Genomic DNA, 20,493 nt, shown 5'->3' on the forward strand with positions numbered 1-20,493 from the left:
AGAGAGGAGAGGGAACGGCAGCCAGGATGTCAAGTTTTCAGAAAATAACAGAAAACGAGTAAGTTAGGGTTACAAAACCCAGAATCATCGAATGTTAGAGTTGCACGTACTTCTGGGAGTGATCCTGACCGGCTCCTTTATTTTACAGATGAGCGAGCTGAACCTGGGTGAGGGCAACTGGGTGAGGGCTCTGTTGCCCAGCCCCAGAGCAGGGGTTCTGACCCCCCAGCCTGGTGCTCATTTTGCATCACACTCTGCTGTCATGACACTTAAAAGGAAAGGAAGGTTTTTTGTTTTTTTTTTAAGACTTTATTTATTCATGAAATACACACACACAGAGAGAGAGAGAGAGAGAGAGGCAGAGACACAGGCAGAGGGAGAAGCAGGCTCCTCGCAGGAAGCCTGACTTGGGACTGGATCCCGGGACTCCAGGATCACACCCTGGGCCAAAGGCAGGCACTAAACCGCTGAGCCACCCAGGGATCCCCAGAAAGGAAGTTCTTAATGCAGCACTCCTTCTAAACTCCTTCTTTACCAGATCCAGGGCCTGGTGGCTAAGGAAGGACAGAAGAGAAGTGAGAAGAAGCCGCCAGCCGCAGACTCCCTAAATGAGAGTCTCAGACATCATCACCGTGTCGAGATGTCCCCGCTCCCTAGCTTACTCAGAGGGTCACAGAGAAGAAGAGTGACTGTAAGCAAGAGGCCCCAGGGAAGGCTCCCCAGCATGGGTCAGGGGGTGTGGGCACAGCAGCTGGCTTCTCCACTTTCCTGCCTCAGGTCTCCTGGGAAGCTACTGGAAAATCTACATCTTTGAGACACAGAGTGTGGTGGCTGGAAGTGGAGGTGGGATTTCAGGCTGGAGTCGGGTGAGATTTCCCTTCCAACTCAAAACCTTCACAGGAGCCCTTGGCCAAGCATTCCAGATCCACCATAGTCTGCGTGTACCCTGCCCATCCAATTTTATTTTCTACCACTGGCCTGATGTCAGCACACATCCTATACCTTGGACTATTCTGACCAACCGATACCCCGGGGAAAAGTGCCAGTGTCAACCCAAGAGGCCAGCCCAGAGGCAGTCCTTGGCAGGGGAGGAGGAAGGATTTCTAGGCTGTAGGGAGCAATTCTAAAACTGAGGGGGAAGGCGTCTAGGGCACATATCTGAGCAAGGAGTACCCCAAGACTTCCCCCATATCCCACAACATCATGCTTACCTCCAAACATGACACCACCATGGCAGTGACATCGATAATAGAGTGGGCGTGGCCCAGCCCCCAGCTCTGAGCTCCCAATCTCCTGTGACCAGAGCAGTCAAGGCCAGCTCTAGAACAGCTGTTGCCCTGAGCTGTGACAAGAGCAGCATGTGGCAGCAGAGGACAAGATGGGAGGATCCAAATTGTTGGTTTTCTTTCTACAATGAGGTTATAACCAAGATTACTATCATAGAATGAATAAGCCCTGAGGCTTTTATCACCGGAATGGGGGATCCTGGGAGCAAAAACAGACATAATCTCAATAGTAGAAGATAAAAGAAATGTGAGCTTATCTTCTACTCAAATTGTAATGCACCAGTGACCCTGGCATTGAAGTTATAGCCACCCACCCACTAAAGCTCTGGCTCTAACTTTGCTTAAACCAGCTTGCACTGAAGTGAAGATGGTCACGGTGTTTACCTTGAAAATCACCCACTGGATGACCTACTATGCATCAGGCTTACAAAATTATCTTTATTTCCTGAACGGAACAGGATATGTGAAGACACCAAAACTAATGATTGCCCTGCCAACCCCAGTAAGTCCTGAAGAGACTTTCAGAGTTCCCCCTTTTCCCTATTTGTCTTAGTAATGAATTCTCTGAATCTCTGACCTGGCAGTTAGGTTATCTTTCCCATCTCTGATAAAAGCCTAACTGTGGGGAAAGATAATATTTTCTTAATCAAATGAGTATCAGTAAGATCTATGCAGTAGCCTGTAACATTTTTTAAATGACTTGACTCTTTAGCAGCTTCTCTTGAGAGAAAGCCTTTGGGTATGATACGAATATGAAGGATGATTCTCGATTTATTCCAGATTTATTGAACTCATATCATTTTTAAACTTTTAGGCTGGGGGTGCCTAGATGGCTCAGTGGGTTAAGCATCCGCCTCGGCTCAGGTCCTGATCTCTGGGTTCTGGGAACAAGCCCCATGTTGGGCTTTCTGCTCAGCAGAGAGCCTGTTTCTCCCTCTGCCTGCTGCTCTCCTGTGCTCTCTCGCTCTCTCTCTCTTTAATATAAAATAAAATAAAATAAAATAAAATAAAATAAAATAAAATAAAATAAACTTTTAGACCGGAATTCTTGAACTTTCTAGCTTTTTTACAATAGAAAGGAGATTGTGAACAATTATTTAACCAGTCTGGTTAAATAAACCAAGCCCCATCAGTTTCAACTGCCAATCAGGATCTTCAAGCATAACTGTTTAGCATTTTGAAAGACCTTGTTTAGAATGTTTTCTCTTGGGATGCCTGGGTGGCTTAGTGTGTTAAGCATCCAACTCTCGATTTCAGCTCAGGTGGTGATCTCAGAGTTGTGAGATGGAGCCACAAGTCAGCTCACATGGTGGGCATGGAACCTGCTTGAGATTCTCTCCCTCTCCCTCTACTCCTCCTCTACCCCACAAAAAGAATATGTTCTCAGCTGTTTTACCTCTCTCTGCTACAGTTTCCAAGCATATAAAAAAGATCATGATAGTATCTCCGTCATAGAGATATTATGAAGATTACATAAAATAATGACTGTAACATTTAACACAGAACTTAGCTCAGTAAATACTAGATTTTATTACCAGAAGACTACAGTGCCCCCCTCCTGGCTCGTTTACCTATGTAGTTTCACTCTCAGTGGGTTTAATTACCCTCCGTCAGCATCTGCCTGGAAGCAGATGATCCTCCTTCTGTTTTTTTTTTTTTTTTTTAAGATTTTATTCATCTATTCATGAGAGACAGAGAGAGAGAGAGAGAGAAAGGCAGAGACACAGGCAGAGGGAGAAGCAGGCTCCATGCAGGAAGCCTGATGTGGGACTCGATCCCGGGAACCGGGAATCATGCCCCGGGCCAAAGACAGGCGCTCAACGGCTGAGCCACCCAGGCATCCCGATGATCCTCCTTCGGAAATCTTGTCAGAAGGTCAGTAGTGGCATAAAGCTACATCACAGCACCTACATCATTCCCCTCACTTCACATCATCACGTAGGCATTTTATCTTCTTACCAGAAGAAGGATAAGTAAAGCACAATAAGATATTTTGAGAGAAAGAGACCACATTCACATAACTTTTATTACAGTATGTTCTTACAACTGTTCTATTTTATTATTGTTGTTGTTCCTTTCTTACTGTGCCTGATTTATGAGTTATACTTTATCATAGGCATGTGTATATAGGGGAATACATAATGTATATGGGGCTCACTACTATCTGCAGTTTCAGGGATCCACTGGGGGTCTTGGAACATACCCCCTACAGATAAGAAGGGGCCACTGTAATTCCCTTCTCCACTTGATTTTGCCTTTATAGACATGGTCTACAACCTTTTGAATGTCACAAAGATAGTCCTAACAGTGAACAAATGGCCTCTGAGTAAAATGAAATTAATGCAATCTGTGATTTTACTACTTGGAAAAAGAAGTTGGCTAAAGGTTTACTGTATTTATTTCCTAGGGCTGCCACTACAGTGTACCACAAAGGGGGTGGCTTAAATAAAACCCCAGAAACTCATTCTCATCTAATGGTGAAGGCCTGAAGTTCAAACCAAGGAGTCAGTCAGCAGGGTGGATTCCTTGTAGAGGCTCCAAGGGATAATATTTTTCAAGTGTCTCCCAGCTTTTGGTGATTGCTGGCAATCCTGGTGTTCCTTGGACTCTGGATGCCCTCCAATCTCTGCCTTCATATTTATATGGCCTTTCCTTCTATGTCTCTGTGACTCAAATTTCATTCTTCTTTTTCTTACAAGGACATCAGTCTTTGGATTTAAGGATCACTCTAAATCCAGGATCATCTCGTCTTGGGATCCTTAACTTAATTACATTTGCCAAGACCCCATGTCCCAATAGGTTCATATTCATAGGTACCAGGGGTTAGGATTCAGACATATGTTTTGCAGAGACACTATTCAACCGATCACAATTATTTTAAGTTCTTCAAACAAAAGCTTTTCCACTACTTCGTTACAAGAATGAAATGACTTTAGAGCAAGTATTGCTCATTTTCTACACATCTTTGGAAACTCCTACAAAATATGCAAAAAGTATGGATTGTATGAAAAGTTTAAGTTTCTTTGAAATCTGAAGTCATATTAAGTCTTTATAGAAGGTGGTGGCAAACTCAATTTTGAATTTTTTTAAAGATTTTTTTTTTTTTTCATGAGAGACAGAGGGAGGTAGAGACATAGGCTGAGGGAGAAGCAGGCTCCCTGCAGGAACCTGATGTGGAACTCAATCTCAGGACCCCAGGATCACAACCTGAGCCAAAGACAGATGCTCAACCACTGAGCCCTCCAAGAGTCCCTCAATTTTGCATTTCTAAGCTCTAGAGAGTGGTGCTGTCATAGGCAGAATAATGACCCACCAAATGCCCATGCCCTGATCTCTGGAAACTGTGACTATGTTTACCTTGCACAAGAAAAGGAATTACAGTTACAGATGGAATTGCTAATCTGCTAACTTTCAAATAGGGAAATTATTCTGGATTATCCAGATGGGCTTAATGTAATCATAAGAGTCTTTAACAGTGGAAGAGTGGGTCTTCATGCTGCCATGTGGAAGAGTTTAATCTACTGTTGCTGACTTTGAAGATGGAGGAAGGGGCCACAGTCCAAGGAATGTGGGCAACTTCAAGAAGCTGGAAAGGGCAAGAAAACAGTCTCACACCCAAAGCCTCCAAAAAGAAATGCAGCCCAGCCAGCGTCTTAGCCTACTAGGACTGATGATGTTGCACTTCTACCCCTCAGAATGGTAAGATAACAAATTTTCTCTAACTCACTGAATTTGTGTTAATTTGTTATGTAGCAACAAGAGAAGACTACAGATGCACTCTAAACAAACACACTTGTCTTTTCTACTTAAATTCTGCTAAAAGGGTGGGAGCAGAAGTGAGCATGATCTCACAAGAACAAAACATAGAGAAGAGGAAAAAAGAATAACGTGTTTTCTGAAACTAGAAAACAAATGGACAAGTGGTACCTGACCTGAGAAAGTGGCATCATAAGCCATTATTGTGAAGACAAGAAGCAGCTCAATTTATCATGCAGAACCCTCAAAAGGACCAGAAAGTAGGGATAAAGCTGAGGTTAAAAACAGAAGGATTGGTGAAAGTGTTTTCAAGGAGAAGTTAGAGCCCTAGATCTTGTCTCCTTCTTTATCAGCCTTGCAATTGCTCCTTCCCAGCCCCAGCAGAAGACTGGAGGTTCTGTCCCCACAGAGGGAATAACACACAATCTCTAGAACAATACACATCCTTAGAACGATCCCCAGAATGATACATCAAGTAATGTTTGTTGAATTGAATTGAATTGAATTGAAAATGAATTGGATTGTACTCATGATAGAAAATGTATTTTATGCATATTATTTACCCATCAAATAGTCAATGTACAAAGATGAATGACTAAGACACAGTATCTTTCCACAACGCATTCTGGTGTGGGACAGACACAATTCCTCAGGCCATTACAAAAGAGGGTGATAAGAGCTATGCCAGAGGTGACCCGGTGGCACTACCAAAGTACTGAGGAAGGGAGCCCTTCTCATAGTGGGTAGAATAGACATGCCTTTGCAGATACTGAGATGCTTGACTTGATCACTAATCAACCTTTATATTGGCCAATAGCATAATACACAAAGAACAATGTTTTGCTATGGGACAATCATTACATAAAGTAATGAGGGTTGTTTTGCGGAATTCATTCTGTGGCCTCCAGTCAATAGTATCATCATAAAGCCATGGATGTCAAAGGTGGATGGAATGAAGAGCCACCTGGATATAGAACAGGATGACAAGTAGTTTAGCTACATTATTTCTACTCTCAGAATAATCCTGCCAGATAGGAATTATAATCCTCACTTAGGAGATTAGAAAATTGAGACTCAGAGAGTTTCAGTAACTTGCCCAAAATCATCTACCTGGGTCTTCCAAGTCAGTTTATCCTCAAAGTCCACATTTGCTTTATGCAGCCACACTGCCCTGGATGGTCAGGCCCGGGAGGAGTGGCTCATGAGATGAGTCCACTAACTGAGCCTAGGGCTTAGGTATGGCCTGAAAGTAAAGCCATCCACACTGCTATGTAACCTCAGGGCTCTAGATAAATGGTCTTTGGGACAATAGAACGGCAGATGAGTAAATTTTGCTCCTTAGTTTATGACACTTCACTAGAGTCTATGCAAACCCCCTCTCTTTTTATATTAACTTTGTTCCCCTTTGATCATTCATGTGACAACTATTTAGAGCGTCTACAATGTGTTAGGCACTATTTTTTCCTGCTGGAAACAAAACAGTCAAAATCTTTGCTCTTGCAGAGCTGATTTCTAGTCATGGAAATTGACAAATGAAGAAACAATAAATATATGGCAACTGGTGAATAAACGTTATAAAGAGAAAATAAAGCAGAGTAAAAAAATGAGACACAAAAGAGTACCATGATCTGAATAAGTTTTAAAAAGATACCTGCCCGCTGTGTAGACAGCGCATCATAAAGAAACAAGGAGGTAAGCCAAGGGACCAGTGAGGAGAGGTGGTGGCTTCAGCTAGGCTGGCTGGGGAGCCATGAAGGTAGTAAAAGTAAAAGTGGGTCAATTCTAGATGCTTTGAAAGTTGAGTCAACATGATTTTCTAGAGATTGAGTGAGAGGTGTGAAAGAAAAAGGGTAAAGGACCCTATAATAGGCTGAACAAATGGTGGCCCGGAAGATATCCACCTCTGGATCCCTGAAACCTGTGAATGCCATCTAACATGGCAAAGGAGGGTGGGGGGAAGTGGTCTTTGCAGATGGGATTAAGGAGTTTAAAATGGGGAGATTATATCCCAGATCATCTGGCTGGGCCCTCACAAGAGGGTTGCAGAGGGAGACCTGACACACACAAGGTGCTGTGACAATGAAGCAGAAAGGCTTGAAGATGCTGGCCATTCAAGACTGGAGTGATGTAAGCACAAGCCAAGGAGTGCCAGTAGCCCCCAGAAGCTGGAAGAGGCTAGGTGGATTCTCCCCTAGAGCCTCCAGAGGAGTTGGCAACTTGCTTCTAGCACGATGATACTGATTTTAGATTTCTGATCTCCTGAACAGTGAGAGAATACACGGATATTGCTCCACACTACCCAGTTTGTATAAATTGGTTCCAACAGCCACAGGAAACTAACACAGAACTCCCTCCAATTTCCCTCCCCACACCAGACATCCGCTCTTATGTACTGAATATATGGCCTGATACACGTATGATACTTGTAGAGTATGGATGGTCACTTTGAAGGGCATATATGGTTTTGACTAATATTATTTATGTTATGCTCTAGATCTTACTCTTTTTCCTCTTCTGTACTCAACTCTACAGATTTAACGTCTTTTCACACTCTTGTGTGCATGCACATCTGGCTTGTTGTGTCTACCTGCCGCAGAACTTCTGTAGCATTCCTGTGTGGGATGGGATGTGCCTTCCCCATTCTTAGGGAAATGGACATCTCCTTTGCTCCCAGCTCTCTGCTGTTCAACTATTACAGTTTAAAAACTTGCTTCATCAAGAGGTGGATAGTTGCTGATGTGATTTTTCTAGGACCAGGTAAAAGAACAGATATTGTAGCTGGACCCAAACTATGAGAGGATAAACTGTCAGCTGTGTGTTTGAGTGACAAGTATGATTCTCAAGCCCCTTGGTCCAACCTTTCCTCACAGGTCCTTCTGCCCTCATCTTCCCTCTACCCAAGTGATCTCAGGAAATTGAAAGGCCTAACAATTCCAGCTGTCTTGCTTGACAAATCGGAATGGAAGTTGGCAGCTGTTTTCTCTCCAGCATCCTCTGGGAAATCCACCCGACTACGTGTTCCCAGCCTGCCCTTGCTTTCAGAGCTGTAATGTTCAATACCAAGTGGCAAGTGCCACGTATAGGACATTAGTGCAAAGAAGCAGGGCAAGGCCTGGGAGGGGCAGAAACAGTCCCTGGGAGGAAAAGAAGCCAAAGCTATTTAGCTAGAAGAAATATAGATGGGATGGGCTCAGCTGGCTCCAAGTGTATAGACAATGATGCTAAGCAATTTGCTTCTACTGAGTTGAGGAACCGACACAGTGCACATGAGCTGATAAGAAACACCTGGCTCAGACTTTAAGAAGGCCTTTTCAATGAGTGATGTTAGGGGCCAAAACCACGCAGCATCGAACCTAGAATGTGTGGAATCATCTGAACTCTGTCAAAACAAACACTTGGTCTGGAAGGGACCTTCACAATCTATGTTAGCTCTGTCATTAGTTTGCTTTAGAACTTAAACCAAGCGCCTTTGCTTTGGTCTCCCCATCTGTAAAGAGAAGGGTTCAAAGATGTGGCTGCACAAAATTAACTCAAAATGCACGACAGAACTAAATGTAAGAGCTAAAATGATAAAACCCCAAGAAGAAAACCTTTATTTTATTTTTTTTTAAGATTTTATTTATTTATTCATGAGAGACACAGAGAAAGAGAGAGAGAGAGGCAGAGACACAGGCAGAGGGAAAAGCAGGCTCCATGCATGGAGCCCGACGTGGGACTCGATCCTGGGTCCCCAGTATCGGGCCCTGGGCCAAAGGTGACACTAAACCGCTGAGCCACCCGGGCTGCCCAGAAGAAAACCTTTATGACCTAGAATTCAACAAAGATCTCTCAGATATGGCACCAAAAGCATGATCCATAAAAGAAAACAATTAAAATATTGGACTTCTTCAAAATTTAAAAACTACTTTTCTTAAATGATACTATTAAGAAAATTAAAATGTGAGTGAAAGACTGAGAGAAAAATGTTTGTGACTTATATAACTGATAATTTGTATAACCGATAACTGGTGAATGAGATATTGTCCTAGATATCTCCACTAAAATGGCTATAACCAAGAAGTCTGATAATCCTAGTGGGAATGTAAAATGGTCATAGCCCCTTTGGGCAAAATGGTGGTTTCTTAAAAAGCTAATCATCCACCTACCATACAACCCAGCACCTCCACTCCTCGATGTACACCAAAGAAATGAAAACATATGTCAACACAGACACTTGTATGTGACTATTCTAGCAACACCCCAACACTGGAAACAAGCCAATGTCCATCATCTGGTAAATGGATGAACATAATGTAGTATATTCATGCAATGGATTGGAATTCAGCAATATAAAAGAAATGATACTGATACAAGCAATATTATGGTTGAATCTCAAACACTTTATGCCGTGTGAGAGGACCAAACACAAAAGGCTACCTGTCTTCGGATCACATGGTATGAAAGCTCTAGCAACAGTAAAACCATAGACACAGACAGTGCCTGCCTGGCACTGGGGTTCGGAAAGGAAGGTGATCCTAAGTAGGCACAACGAGAACTCTAGAGGTGATGGACGTGATAATGGCTTCAAAACTGGATACATCTACTAACAATCATCAACCATATTCTAACTACAAGCAAATTCCATGGTTTGTAAATCTTACCTTGGTGAAGCAAAAACATAGGATGTGGCGAAACAGAGATCTCTGTGCCCCTGAGGTTCTGTACACATTTTGTTTTTTGTTGAATGCACACCCACTTGCTCAGCACTCTAGTTAGAAATTGCCTGAGAACAATGATCCAGAAGGTGGTGGATTCGTGAAATTTTACACAAAATCTGGTGGCCTGGGTTGAGTTAGCTTTGTAAAGTAGGTGGCTTTGTTTCTATTCTGTTATCTGTCCTCTCCGCCAGATCAGCGCTTCCAGCCACCACACTTTACCCTTTCTGTTACCCCTTGTCCTCAAGCGGATAAGAGTTAGGCAGACTTGTGTTCAAATAGGCAAACGCCTTCGACTAATGGATGGTTCCTTTCTCTGTAAAGTGGGGATAATCGAGCCAAGCAGGTGATGCCAAAGGAGCTGGTTCCCACAGAGGAGCTGTCAGCAGCTAGCTTCTCCCTCCTCTTCCCCATCCCCAAATCTGCTCTCAGGAAAAGAAATCATTAACTCCTCACAGAGAATGCACTTCATTTAATTCCTTTTCTGCATTTGGAATGATCCTTTTCGGAGTGGAAGAAAGGCTTTTTTCTGCACTGAGGGGGAAAATGGCCCCATCCAGCCAGTAGCCCCTCCCAAACTCCAGAAATCTCACTTTCTGGTCTCTTTGCTTGGTTACCCACCACAGACTCTGGGAAGAAGCCAGTTTTGGGCAGCCTGAAAACCCTGTGCTTTCCCATATTCAAATGCCATGTTCTCCGTCAAATGGTCCCAAGGAGTGTTGTGCTGTTTCAGATCACATCAGGAGACACACCCAGAATGCCAAGGACACACCCTCAGCTACCTGAATGCCAAGTGCATACAAGCCATCCCTACCAAGCACAGTGGTGTAGAGCCCAGCTGGGACCAGGGTCAGAGGAGGAGCGCTCCGGGTGTAACATTAAAGGAGGCATTGATTTCCAGGTGTCAACTCTGCACTTGCATGATCCTGGGAATGAGTTCCTCCTTAAGAGTGGGCCCCTTAGGGCAAGCATTCTCAGGATTGTGCAAACATAAAGGAGGCCCCAGAGGGTGGTCTCCTACAGTGTTTTATCCTAGACCCCTCCCTTGCCTCCCTTAGTAGCAGCCCTACTAGAGAGGATGTAGAGCTAAGTCCACACACTGAAGCTAGAGCTCCAGCTCTGCCATCAATTAGCCATGGGACCTTGGGCAAATCTGCACCCCCACTTTCCTAACTTTTCTGACTCTGTGATTCCAGGGCTACTTTGCCATTCTTGGCAATAAAGCAAAAACAATTGTGGCAGTCTGCATTGCCTTGATCTAATAGATGCCTGCTTAAATTTCCTATCTTCATAGAAACATCCCCTGACCTATAGGCTGCTATCATGTTGTATTAGCAATTTATTCCTTTATTCACAGCAGTTATCACAATTTATAATATTGTTTTATTGTTTTGTACAAGTCAGGATACTTTAGATTATAGTGCAGTAATAAAACTCCCCAAATCTCGGGAGCCTAAAACAACAAAGGTTTATTGCTTTTTCATTCTACACATATGTTAGGGGGCAGCTGGGAGGCTTGGCTCAGGGGCCCGGCTGATGGGGCGGCCACCATATGGACACTTCACTGGTCATTGTGTCAGAGGGCAGAGAGCTCCAGGGAGCATCACATGAGCTGCTCAGCCCAGAAGGGGCACACAACACTTCTAGTCAGAATCATTGGCCAGAACTAGTCAATGTCCCCAGCCCCCTACAAGAGGCCCTACCACTGTACTCACTACATGTGCCCCAAAGGCAGAAAGCCACAAAAATTTGATGAGCAGCTCTAATGACTCTTGCATTATTTATTTGGTTTTGTCTGAATCCTCTGATCAGAATGGTCCATAAGGGCAGGATGGTCTATCTTGTTCATCATTTCAGCCCCAGTTGCTGGTTTAATAACCATCCATTGACTATCTGAATGGTTCTGGTAGTTTAGGATTGGTGGCCAAGACTATTGGGTGGGCAAATGTCAGCTCCCAGCAAACTGCTTGGAATCTGGAGGATCGTGTTAACCCCACCCTCCTGAAAGAGGAAGAGTGCTGAAACTGCTGTTTTCCACAATTTGCCCCTTGAGTATCTAACTGCAAAGGCAAACCAACAAGAACGTCTGGGAGTCAGAGCACAGACCAAAGTGGTGAGCTCTAATCTCACCTGTCTTAGTAATTTTATTCTTTATCTTAAAAGCTCACATGAATTTTATATTTTGTTCCATATTATATCCAAGGTCTTAAAAATGTTTTAAAACCTTGAGCTGGGGGAAATGAGTGCTTTGTGAACACATGTCATGCTTATTTCACTGTTCTGAGGCCACCCTGACAGCTCCACCACCCCCTGCACCCCGAAGGTGGTATGCCCCCAGTGGGAGAACACAGCTCTAAGCCTCCTTAGGTGGCTGCTGGGGCCTTAAGGCTTAAGCTTAAAACATTCAGAACATCCTCCACATTTTGTTTCCTTTCTGTGGTGCCTTTTTTCTCTGATGGGGAATTTGTAATGAATACTGCATGGGAGGATTTGCCTTTGTCTAACAAAATGAGGAAGAGTAATAGAGGCCTCATTTTCTTTCCCACGGGTTGATGGACGGAATTCTTCTACACCAGCATTTCTCAAACTTTTTTTTCCATTACTCACACTAAGAAATACATTTTATAAAATGTCACAAAATGGACACTGTGGGTAACCCCGTGCAGGCTGTTGCACCCATTCTGCAGCTGTCAAGAGCATTGCCTCCTTCTTTGGAGAATTACTCTGGGCTGAGCAGAAGCTGCCTTTTCAGAGGTTACGCCCCTGTATTCCTGAGAGCAGCCCACAGCCAACGACTGGCTGACTTGGGGGTTCAGGAGGCTACCAGCTTGTCTCTGGTACAATTCGAACCATGGGATTAGGCGTGAGAGCAGGCCCTGCTCAGCTCCTGCCCTGCCCTGTCCAGCTCCCTCCCTGCTCCCTTCTCTTTTTTCTGAGACCAGTCCTTAAAGACATCATAGACACCCACAATCTTTTCTTGGGCGTTGCTTCCAAGGAACCTGAGTTAGGACGATACCCAACACACACACACAAACACACACACCTACATACACACGCCTTTGAAATAAAATTGCCACAGCAACTTCACGTAATGTGCTCTGATATTTGCTATACTGTTCTGTTTGATTTATTTTTATTTTTTTCTTTTTTTAAAAGATTTTGTTTATTCATGAGAGACAGAGAGAGGCGGAGACATAGGCAGAGGGAGAAGTAGGTTCCCTGCGGGGAGCCCGATGCAGGACTCGATCCCAGGACCAGGGGATGATGCCCTGAGCCAAGGTAGATGCTCAACTGCTGAGCCACCCAGGCATCCCTGATTTTTTTTTTTAATTGCTCATTTGTGATCCACAAATAAGTCACAGCCCTGCGGTTTGAAAGCCTTGGCACTAAACCTTTCCAAGTTAACTTTCTGGAGGCTGACGTTCAGTACCTGGTCAGGTTAAGGAGAAGGTGAAGCAAAGGACATCTGTTTCAGTGTGCACAGCATTGAGAGTTTAGAGGCTCAGGAGGTTGACTCTAATAGGACTGAGCATCTCAAGGGAGCACCATGCATCCACTGCCTTCCAGCCCACTGGCCTACTCCACCCTCTCCAAGCCGATTTTCCTTCCTGGCAGGAATGTATATACTCAGAGCTTCAAAAGGAAATGTGGATTCCAAGGAAATAAAGCAGATTTTGACCCCGCACAAATGCATGGAGATATGGACACATGAGAACATTTAATTTCGGCATTGTCTGTGATGGCCAAGATCGAAACATTGCAAATGGCCATCCCTAAATGAACTGCAGTGCATTATGTCCATTAATAATAATGTAGGCATCTAAGTACAGAAAGTTTTCCACTAAGAGTAAAACTCAACGGCCCTTCAGTTCATCAATTTAATTCCATTTTCATTTTTAAAAAATTAGTATGTGTATTTTTGTATAAAAATATGGGAAAATATACTCAAAACTATCTGCAGGGGAATGATGATGGGAGGCTTTTACTTTCAAAGTCATACATTTCCACAGCATTTGAACATTTTCCCGCAAGTATAATTTACTTTTGAAATGGGACAAAGCAATAATTTTTCGCTTTAAAACAGCAAAACACAAAAGGAAGCTATTTATAAGGTGGCAGCATATGTTCCTTTGAAGTCACAATAGCAGTCCTTCCGCGGGTGACGTGTGCTTTCAAGAGTCTGAGATAGAAGCCATTTCTAGAAGTTCATGTTCTGAGGCAACATCTCACCATATAGAACATAGAAGAGTGATAAAATACAAATCAAGAAAATGTGTAAACCAGAAAGAGCCTCGGAAACTTGATAAATGTCCCTGTGCCCCAGAAACAGAAGAGAAACCATCAGGTGGCTGAGTTTGGCTCCAGCATGGTCCAGGGAAAAAGAGGTGGGGGTTGAGAGGAGGGTAGAGTAACCTCACTGCTGGATGTGGGGACTGGAGGCCTGCAGCTCAGCTGGTGAAAGGAGCTGGAAAAAGCTGCCTGTCTGGAGTTATTTGTCTGTTTTTGTTTTTTTAAATCAGGGGTTTGTTATTCTGGCTACATTTATAAATCACCTAGAGACTTAAAAACAGTACCATTGCCCTGGAAATTCTTTATTTTTTTATTTGAGAGGGAAAGAAAGAACAAGCAAGAGTGCAAGAACAGGGGGAGGGAGAAGTAGACTCCCCGCTGAGCAGGGAGCCTGATGATGATGATGATGATGATGATGATGATGATGATGATGATGATGCAGGGCTCCATCCCAGGACCCCAGGATCATGACCTGAGCCGAAGGCCAATGCTGAAACAACTGAGTCACCCAGGTACCCCTGCCCTGGAGATTCTTTTTTTTTTTTTAATGTTATTTATTCATGAGAGACAGAAAGAGAGAGAGAGAGACAGAGACAGAGACAGAGACAGAGAGAGGCAAAGACACAGGCAGAGGGAGAAGAAGGCTCCATGCAGGAAGCCCGATGTGAGACTTGATCTGGGACCCCAGGATCATGCCCTAGGCCGAAGGCAGGTGTTAAACCGCTGAGCCACCCAGGGATCCCTGTCCTAGAAATTCTGATTTAATTTTAAAATTCTCTCTCTTTTCCTTTTATTTTTTTTTAAGACTCCCATAGAAATGCTAAGCCACAACCAAGATTGAAATGTCTTTGAAACTTTGGGCTTAGATGAGGGTCAGAGGATTCAGACGCAACTTCTGTCCAGGCACTCAACCGAGGAAGCAGCCAGCTTAGAGATGAGATCCGGGATTTCCCCACTATGACCTCAGAGTGAGCATTTCTAACCATCTGTGATTTGGAACTGGAGGCCCTGGGCGGGAGGCTTACCAGGGCTGGTCAGGGAGGGATAAAGAGACAGGTGGACAGACAGGAAAGAAACGTCTATTCATTGGTAAATGGATGAATCCACAATATACGTGATATAGTCATTGAACAGAATATAACAGTGAAATTTCATAACTCAGCATTAACATGGCACCAATGTAGCAGAGAGTTATAAAAGCAACTTGCAGCATGGCATGTACATTATGATATCATTTATTTAAATTTTAAATTATAGGAAACAGGGAGTATGTATTTTTGTGGCTAAATCCGTATACACTAAAACTATAAAAATATTCATAAGAATTAAATACATTGACTTAAGGACCGCGGTTGCCTTTGGAGAGGAATTAGAGAGGGGAACACAGGGAGCAATAGACACAAATTTGGATGAGCCCCAAAAGCATCACGCTGTATATAAGAAGCCAATGTTAGAAGATCACATCCTTATGATTCCGTTTATGACATTGGAGAAAAGGGGGGTGGTGATTAATGGTTGCCAAGGGCTACGGAACACTGTGGTTATAAAGGGAGATTTGAGGGGTGATGGGGTTTCTCTGTGTCCTTACTGTCACTTTCCAATGTACTGAAATTCATAGGGCTGAAATTCACAAAGACGGCAGAATGGTGGCTTCCAGGGGCTGTGAGGTGGAGAGAATGGGAATCCCTGCTTAATGGGGATGGGATTTCAGTTTGGGAAGATGAAGAAAGTTCTGGGAAGGGATGGTGATGGTTGCAAAACAATGGAAATGTACTTATTGCTCCTGAACGGTACACTTCAAAATGGTGAGAATGGCAAATTTTTGTTATGTATATATTACAATAATTTTGTAAATGAAAAAAAAACTCATAAAACTGTGTACAAGAGGAAGAAAAAGCCTTTTTTAATTGAATTTTATTGCGTGGTTATTAAAAAACAAAAACACTAAAAGATCTGAAACAAATATTACAAAATGTTAAGATTTATTAAAGCTGTATGAGAAATACCTTCATGTCTGTTCCTGAATTATCTTCACTTTTCCTCATGTTTAAAATATCCTAAAAAATGTGTGATAGTTTTGGGTCAGATCAAATTTTTAGGGCTTCAGGGAGCTTTTGAGATCATCCACAGCCCTTCCCTGAACAGAGAGACACTGAGTTTTCACAGCTAAAACTCCTGACTCCCAGGCCACCGGTTTACCCATGCTGACGATCTGGAATTGAAGTTTTAACTGATAACAAAATTAGGCTTCTTGCATTTTGAAGAGCTTAAGAAATGCAAAAACACACAGAGTGTATCAGCTTCTCCTTTTCCACAGGAAACAATCCCTGCATAATCAGAACATCGAACTAAGCACTCTCAAGAACAGAATTAAAATTTAATCAGTAGCTTTCTTCAAAAGAATTGTTAAAATAATTTTAAGACAAAAAACTTGCAAGAAAATGTACCGGATTTTACATGGTGATATTCAAACTCATCTCACAAAGCATTTTAACTTGTTTTATCTCAGCTTTGCTTCTTCCTATCTTTGTTCTCACCCTGCTTTCCTCCTCTCTGAATACAACTTCATACTGAATAAGTTCTTGTGACCACCTCTCACCCACATTTAGAGTCAGGGTGGCTCAAATTAGAACAGACTTTCTTTAGCAAGTAGTACTCTGCAAAATTCTTGGCCAAAAAATAATCCGTGGCCACCGCATCTGCAGGGTTCTTGGTTAAGAACTCAGAACTTGGTTAAGGACTTAGAAAGCCAGGAAAGCTAGGTCTGCGCAGGGTAGCATGCAAGAGAGGAAACCCAGCCAGGAACCCCTAGTCCCCCCGCCCCACCAGTGGGAAGACGCTGCTGGAGACACTGCCTTTGGTACCATTGCCACCAGCAGGATTCTCACTTCGCCACAGCCGTCACCAAGAATTTCTCAGGTAATGGAATGTGTTCTAGGAATCATTCCATTTAAACTGAAGGCTCCAGGTGTGAGCATCCAGCTGGCTGAACCTAGGTCCCCAGCCCATTCACTAGCTGCCAGTAACCTCTTTAAAGGGACTCTCAGCCCTGCATTTCAGCAAACCATCCCCCCACACACACACCCATGGTAAAGGACTCTCTCAAGTAGGAAGGAAATACCATACTGGGTAGTAAAACAAGCAAGAGCTGTGTATTTCTTGGGTTTCCATAGGCTTCCCGGCATCCACAGATGCCCTTCTTCCCTCACTGCTTCCATCCCATTCCCTATGCTGCCACTAAAGCTCCACAACTCTTCTTCCCACAACCAAAAATACACATGCCCTGTCTGAGGGGAAGCGCCATTCTGGCATCTCTGAAACTCCTGCTCCTACTCTCCCCCCAGCAGCCAGAGTGATTTCCTTAAGCCTAAGACACCTCTTATCACCACTCTGCTCGAAGCCCTCCAACGGCTCCCCTGTCATTCCAAGAAAAGCGAAATCTTCACAGTGGTTCCTGGCCTCTAGGTCATCATCTCCTCCCCACCTGCCTAACCTCATCTCCTACTGCTCTATTTCTCTCTGCTCCAGCCACCCTGGCCTCCTCTCTATTTTTCCCACATACCTAGCTTGTGTTCACCATGCAGGCTCTACTTACATTTCCTTCCATCAGACAGACACACACCTTGCTCCCTGCATAGATGCTATCTTCTCAACTCCCTTTAAATAAAATAGCAGCCCATCCCTCTTCCCCACCCTGTATCCTACTTTATTTTTCTTTGTATCATCATAACCAGTGGCATTCTATGTGGGATATTTGTTTATCGTCTATCTCCTTCTATTAGAACACCAACCTTATGAGTCAGGGCTTTATTTTTCCATCGCAGATCCCCAGAGCCTAGATGAGGGCCTGGTTAAGAGTAGGTGCTCACTAACCATGCACGGCTCCTGAAGAATGAAATGGAGTCCTCTGCTGAGAATAAAGGTCAGAGAGGGGAGCGAGAGTGTTCTTCCACTGAAGAGTGTAGATGAGGCTTGAGAAGTCTTTGCTGGTGACATGGAGAGAGTTGACCAGGAAATGGAGAGTTTTCTACCAACACTGAGCAATGAAGACACGGGTGAGGATGGGAGCTAATCTAATGGAGCAAGGATATGTGGTTGAGTGACTGCTTTCCATTCAGCCCCACTCAGAACCTCGAAGCAGGTGTGGAGAAGCACAATTGAATTCATCCAGCAATGGAGTTGACCATGCAAGTAGGGTAAGGGGAACAATGATAAAGGACATTGAGGTTCCTTGGCAAGGAAACACTTGTAGGGATGGGCTCTGGGCTCTAAGCTGTGTGGGAGGGTGAGAAAAGAAAGACAAGAAAGTGGTACAGAACACCCAGGTGAGGGAAGCATGCTGTCAGAAAGAGGCTTGTGGACAGCATCATCTCGGAGGATCACTCCTGAGCAATAGACAGCCAGGCCAGGGAGCTGGGAGGGGAGGAGACTTAATGTCAGAAAGTGTGGAAGAGAAGGTACATGGAGTCTGAGATCTTTAAGTGAATCTCTGTGGGGTGATGTGTGTGGCCAGGCTAACAGAGGCAGCTGTACACTGGAATGTGATCTCTGTGGATTTTTAGGATCATAATCTCTTCAGTTATGAGAGTATTTATTTTTATTGTTATAGACATTATAACAGCTGAAATGATTAATATCCCAAGGCTACTTAAAGATCCTTTTTGTGTTATTGAACTACTCGGGTATTAATATAGGAGAAGATCTAATGTAAAACATGGTGACTATAGGTGGAGAACACTGCATTGTATAATTGAATTTGCTAAGAGAGTAGAACTTAAATGTTATCACCAAAAACAAAATAAAATAAGCATGTGAGGTAATGGACATGTTAATTAACTAGATGAGGGGGATGTTTTCACAATGTGGACACACGTCAAATCACTACGACATATACTTTAAACATCTTACAATTTTGTCAATTATACCTCAATAAAGTTGAAATTTTAAAAATATGAGAGCTATTTTAATTCAAAAAGTTTGTAGTAATCTTTAATTATGCTCTTATTTCCAGGACAGAGACCAAATCTGACTCCCTTGAATGGGACAACTGGCAGGATATCGGGTAGCTCTCTTGGACTAATGGAAAAACTGGAAAGACAAACCAGAGAGACAAAGTAGCAGGGAATGCAACCGGAAAGCCACATCATGTTTGTTGGGGTCATCTTAGAAATTGCCAGTAGGCTAGCAAAGATGATCCAATGAAGAGTCAGTCCTGTCCACAGTGACAAAGACCTTGAACTACCCGCTAAGTCTCAGGTGGCAGCCACTTCTCCAGTGTCATCCCCCATGGCCCTGTGATCTCACTTTCACAAATCTTGTTCCAGTGTAGTCCTCACTGATTCCCAGAAACACCATGTCCCTCATGCCTCTTGCTTTCACCATGCCCTAAAATACCCTTCCTTCCCCTTTATCAGCCTGATGAACTCCTACACACCTTTCAAGACCCTGTTAAATATCACCTGTGTGAAGCCTTTTCCTATTCTCCAGGTACACAGTGTTCCCACAGCACCCAAGTGATATCTCTAGTATAGTCTTGATTGTGTTATTTTTAAATCATCTGTTTTCCTGTCTGTCTTCTCCAGTGACTGTTACCTTGCAGAGGACAAGGACTGTGTCTAATTTATCTTAATTAGTTAATTAGCTAGGTTACTCTAATTAACCTAAAGGGCAGGGGTCTGGTTATTTGCTTCCATGCAAAGTACAATGCCTCACATATTTGCATGTTTAATAAATGCTGAATAAATAACTTAAGTAATTAATGATGACCCAGAAAGCTGGGAAGTATCTCACGGTGCCACTTAATGCATTCCTCTACTGCCAAGCAGGGTCTACTGAAATCTGATCAATCCTTAAACTGGAGAAACTTTCAGGCAGACATTTAAATACTACATCTCCTATATATGAGGAAATGCTTTTTATGCCTAATGTAAAATCCTTTCTAGTGCATTTTACCAATTCTCTTGAGTCTTCCAATCAGCGGAAAGAGAAAAGCTCTTTATCATCACTTATGCAGCAACAGCCCTAATACATACAGCAGTAGGTAGAGATGGCCACAGTGGGCCAGCCTATAAGTAAGAGTTGTTTTCCTCTGAAGGCTCTCTCCTTGGCTTGCAGATGGGCAAATAGCACCTTCTTGCTGCCTCTTCCAATGGTCTGCACACTGGTGCCCCTGGTGTCCCTCTGCATGTCCTAATCTCCTCTTCTTATAAGGACATGAGTTAGATTGGATTAGAGACCACCCTAATGCTTTTATTTTAACTTAATTACCTCCTGAAAAACACCTAGCTCCAAATATAGTCCCATTCTGAGATTCTAGAGATAAGGGCTTCGACCCCTGAAATGAGGTAGAAGAGGACACAGATCATCCCAGAACACCTCAGCAAGCATCTGGTCTCTGTAAAACCATAGGAAGGCTGGCTTGTGGAAAGTTGTGGTACCCCTCCCTAATTCATTCTTACATCCATTCT

The 20,493-nt window shown here is 43.4% G+C and overlaps 1 long non-coding RNA gene across 2 annotated transcripts; it reads left to right on the forward strand.

The window, feature by feature from the left end:
• Positions 1-347: 347 nt before the first annotated feature.
• LOC140622978 (uncharacterized) lies at positions 348-19,785 on the forward strand. 2 transcript variants are annotated; one of them, XR_012022644.1, is made up of 7 exons: positions 348-1,788; positions 4,763-4,985; positions 6,546-14,081; positions 14,469-14,538; positions 14,832-14,994; positions 15,645-15,831; positions 19,038-19,785. It is a non-coding gene; the product is annotated as an uncharacterized lncRNA (long non-coding RNA). The 2 variants fall into 2 exon arrangements; XR_012022645.1 differs by having other exon boundaries at positions 4,826-4,985.
• Positions 19,786-20,493: the final 708 nt, after the last annotated feature.

Source organism: Canis lupus, chromosome 32, assembly GCF_048164855.1.
Source record: "Canis lupus baileyi chromosome 32, mCanLup2.hap1, whole genome shotgun sequence".
NCBI lineage: Eukaryota > Metazoa > Chordata > Mammalia > Carnivora > Canidae > Canis > Canis lupus.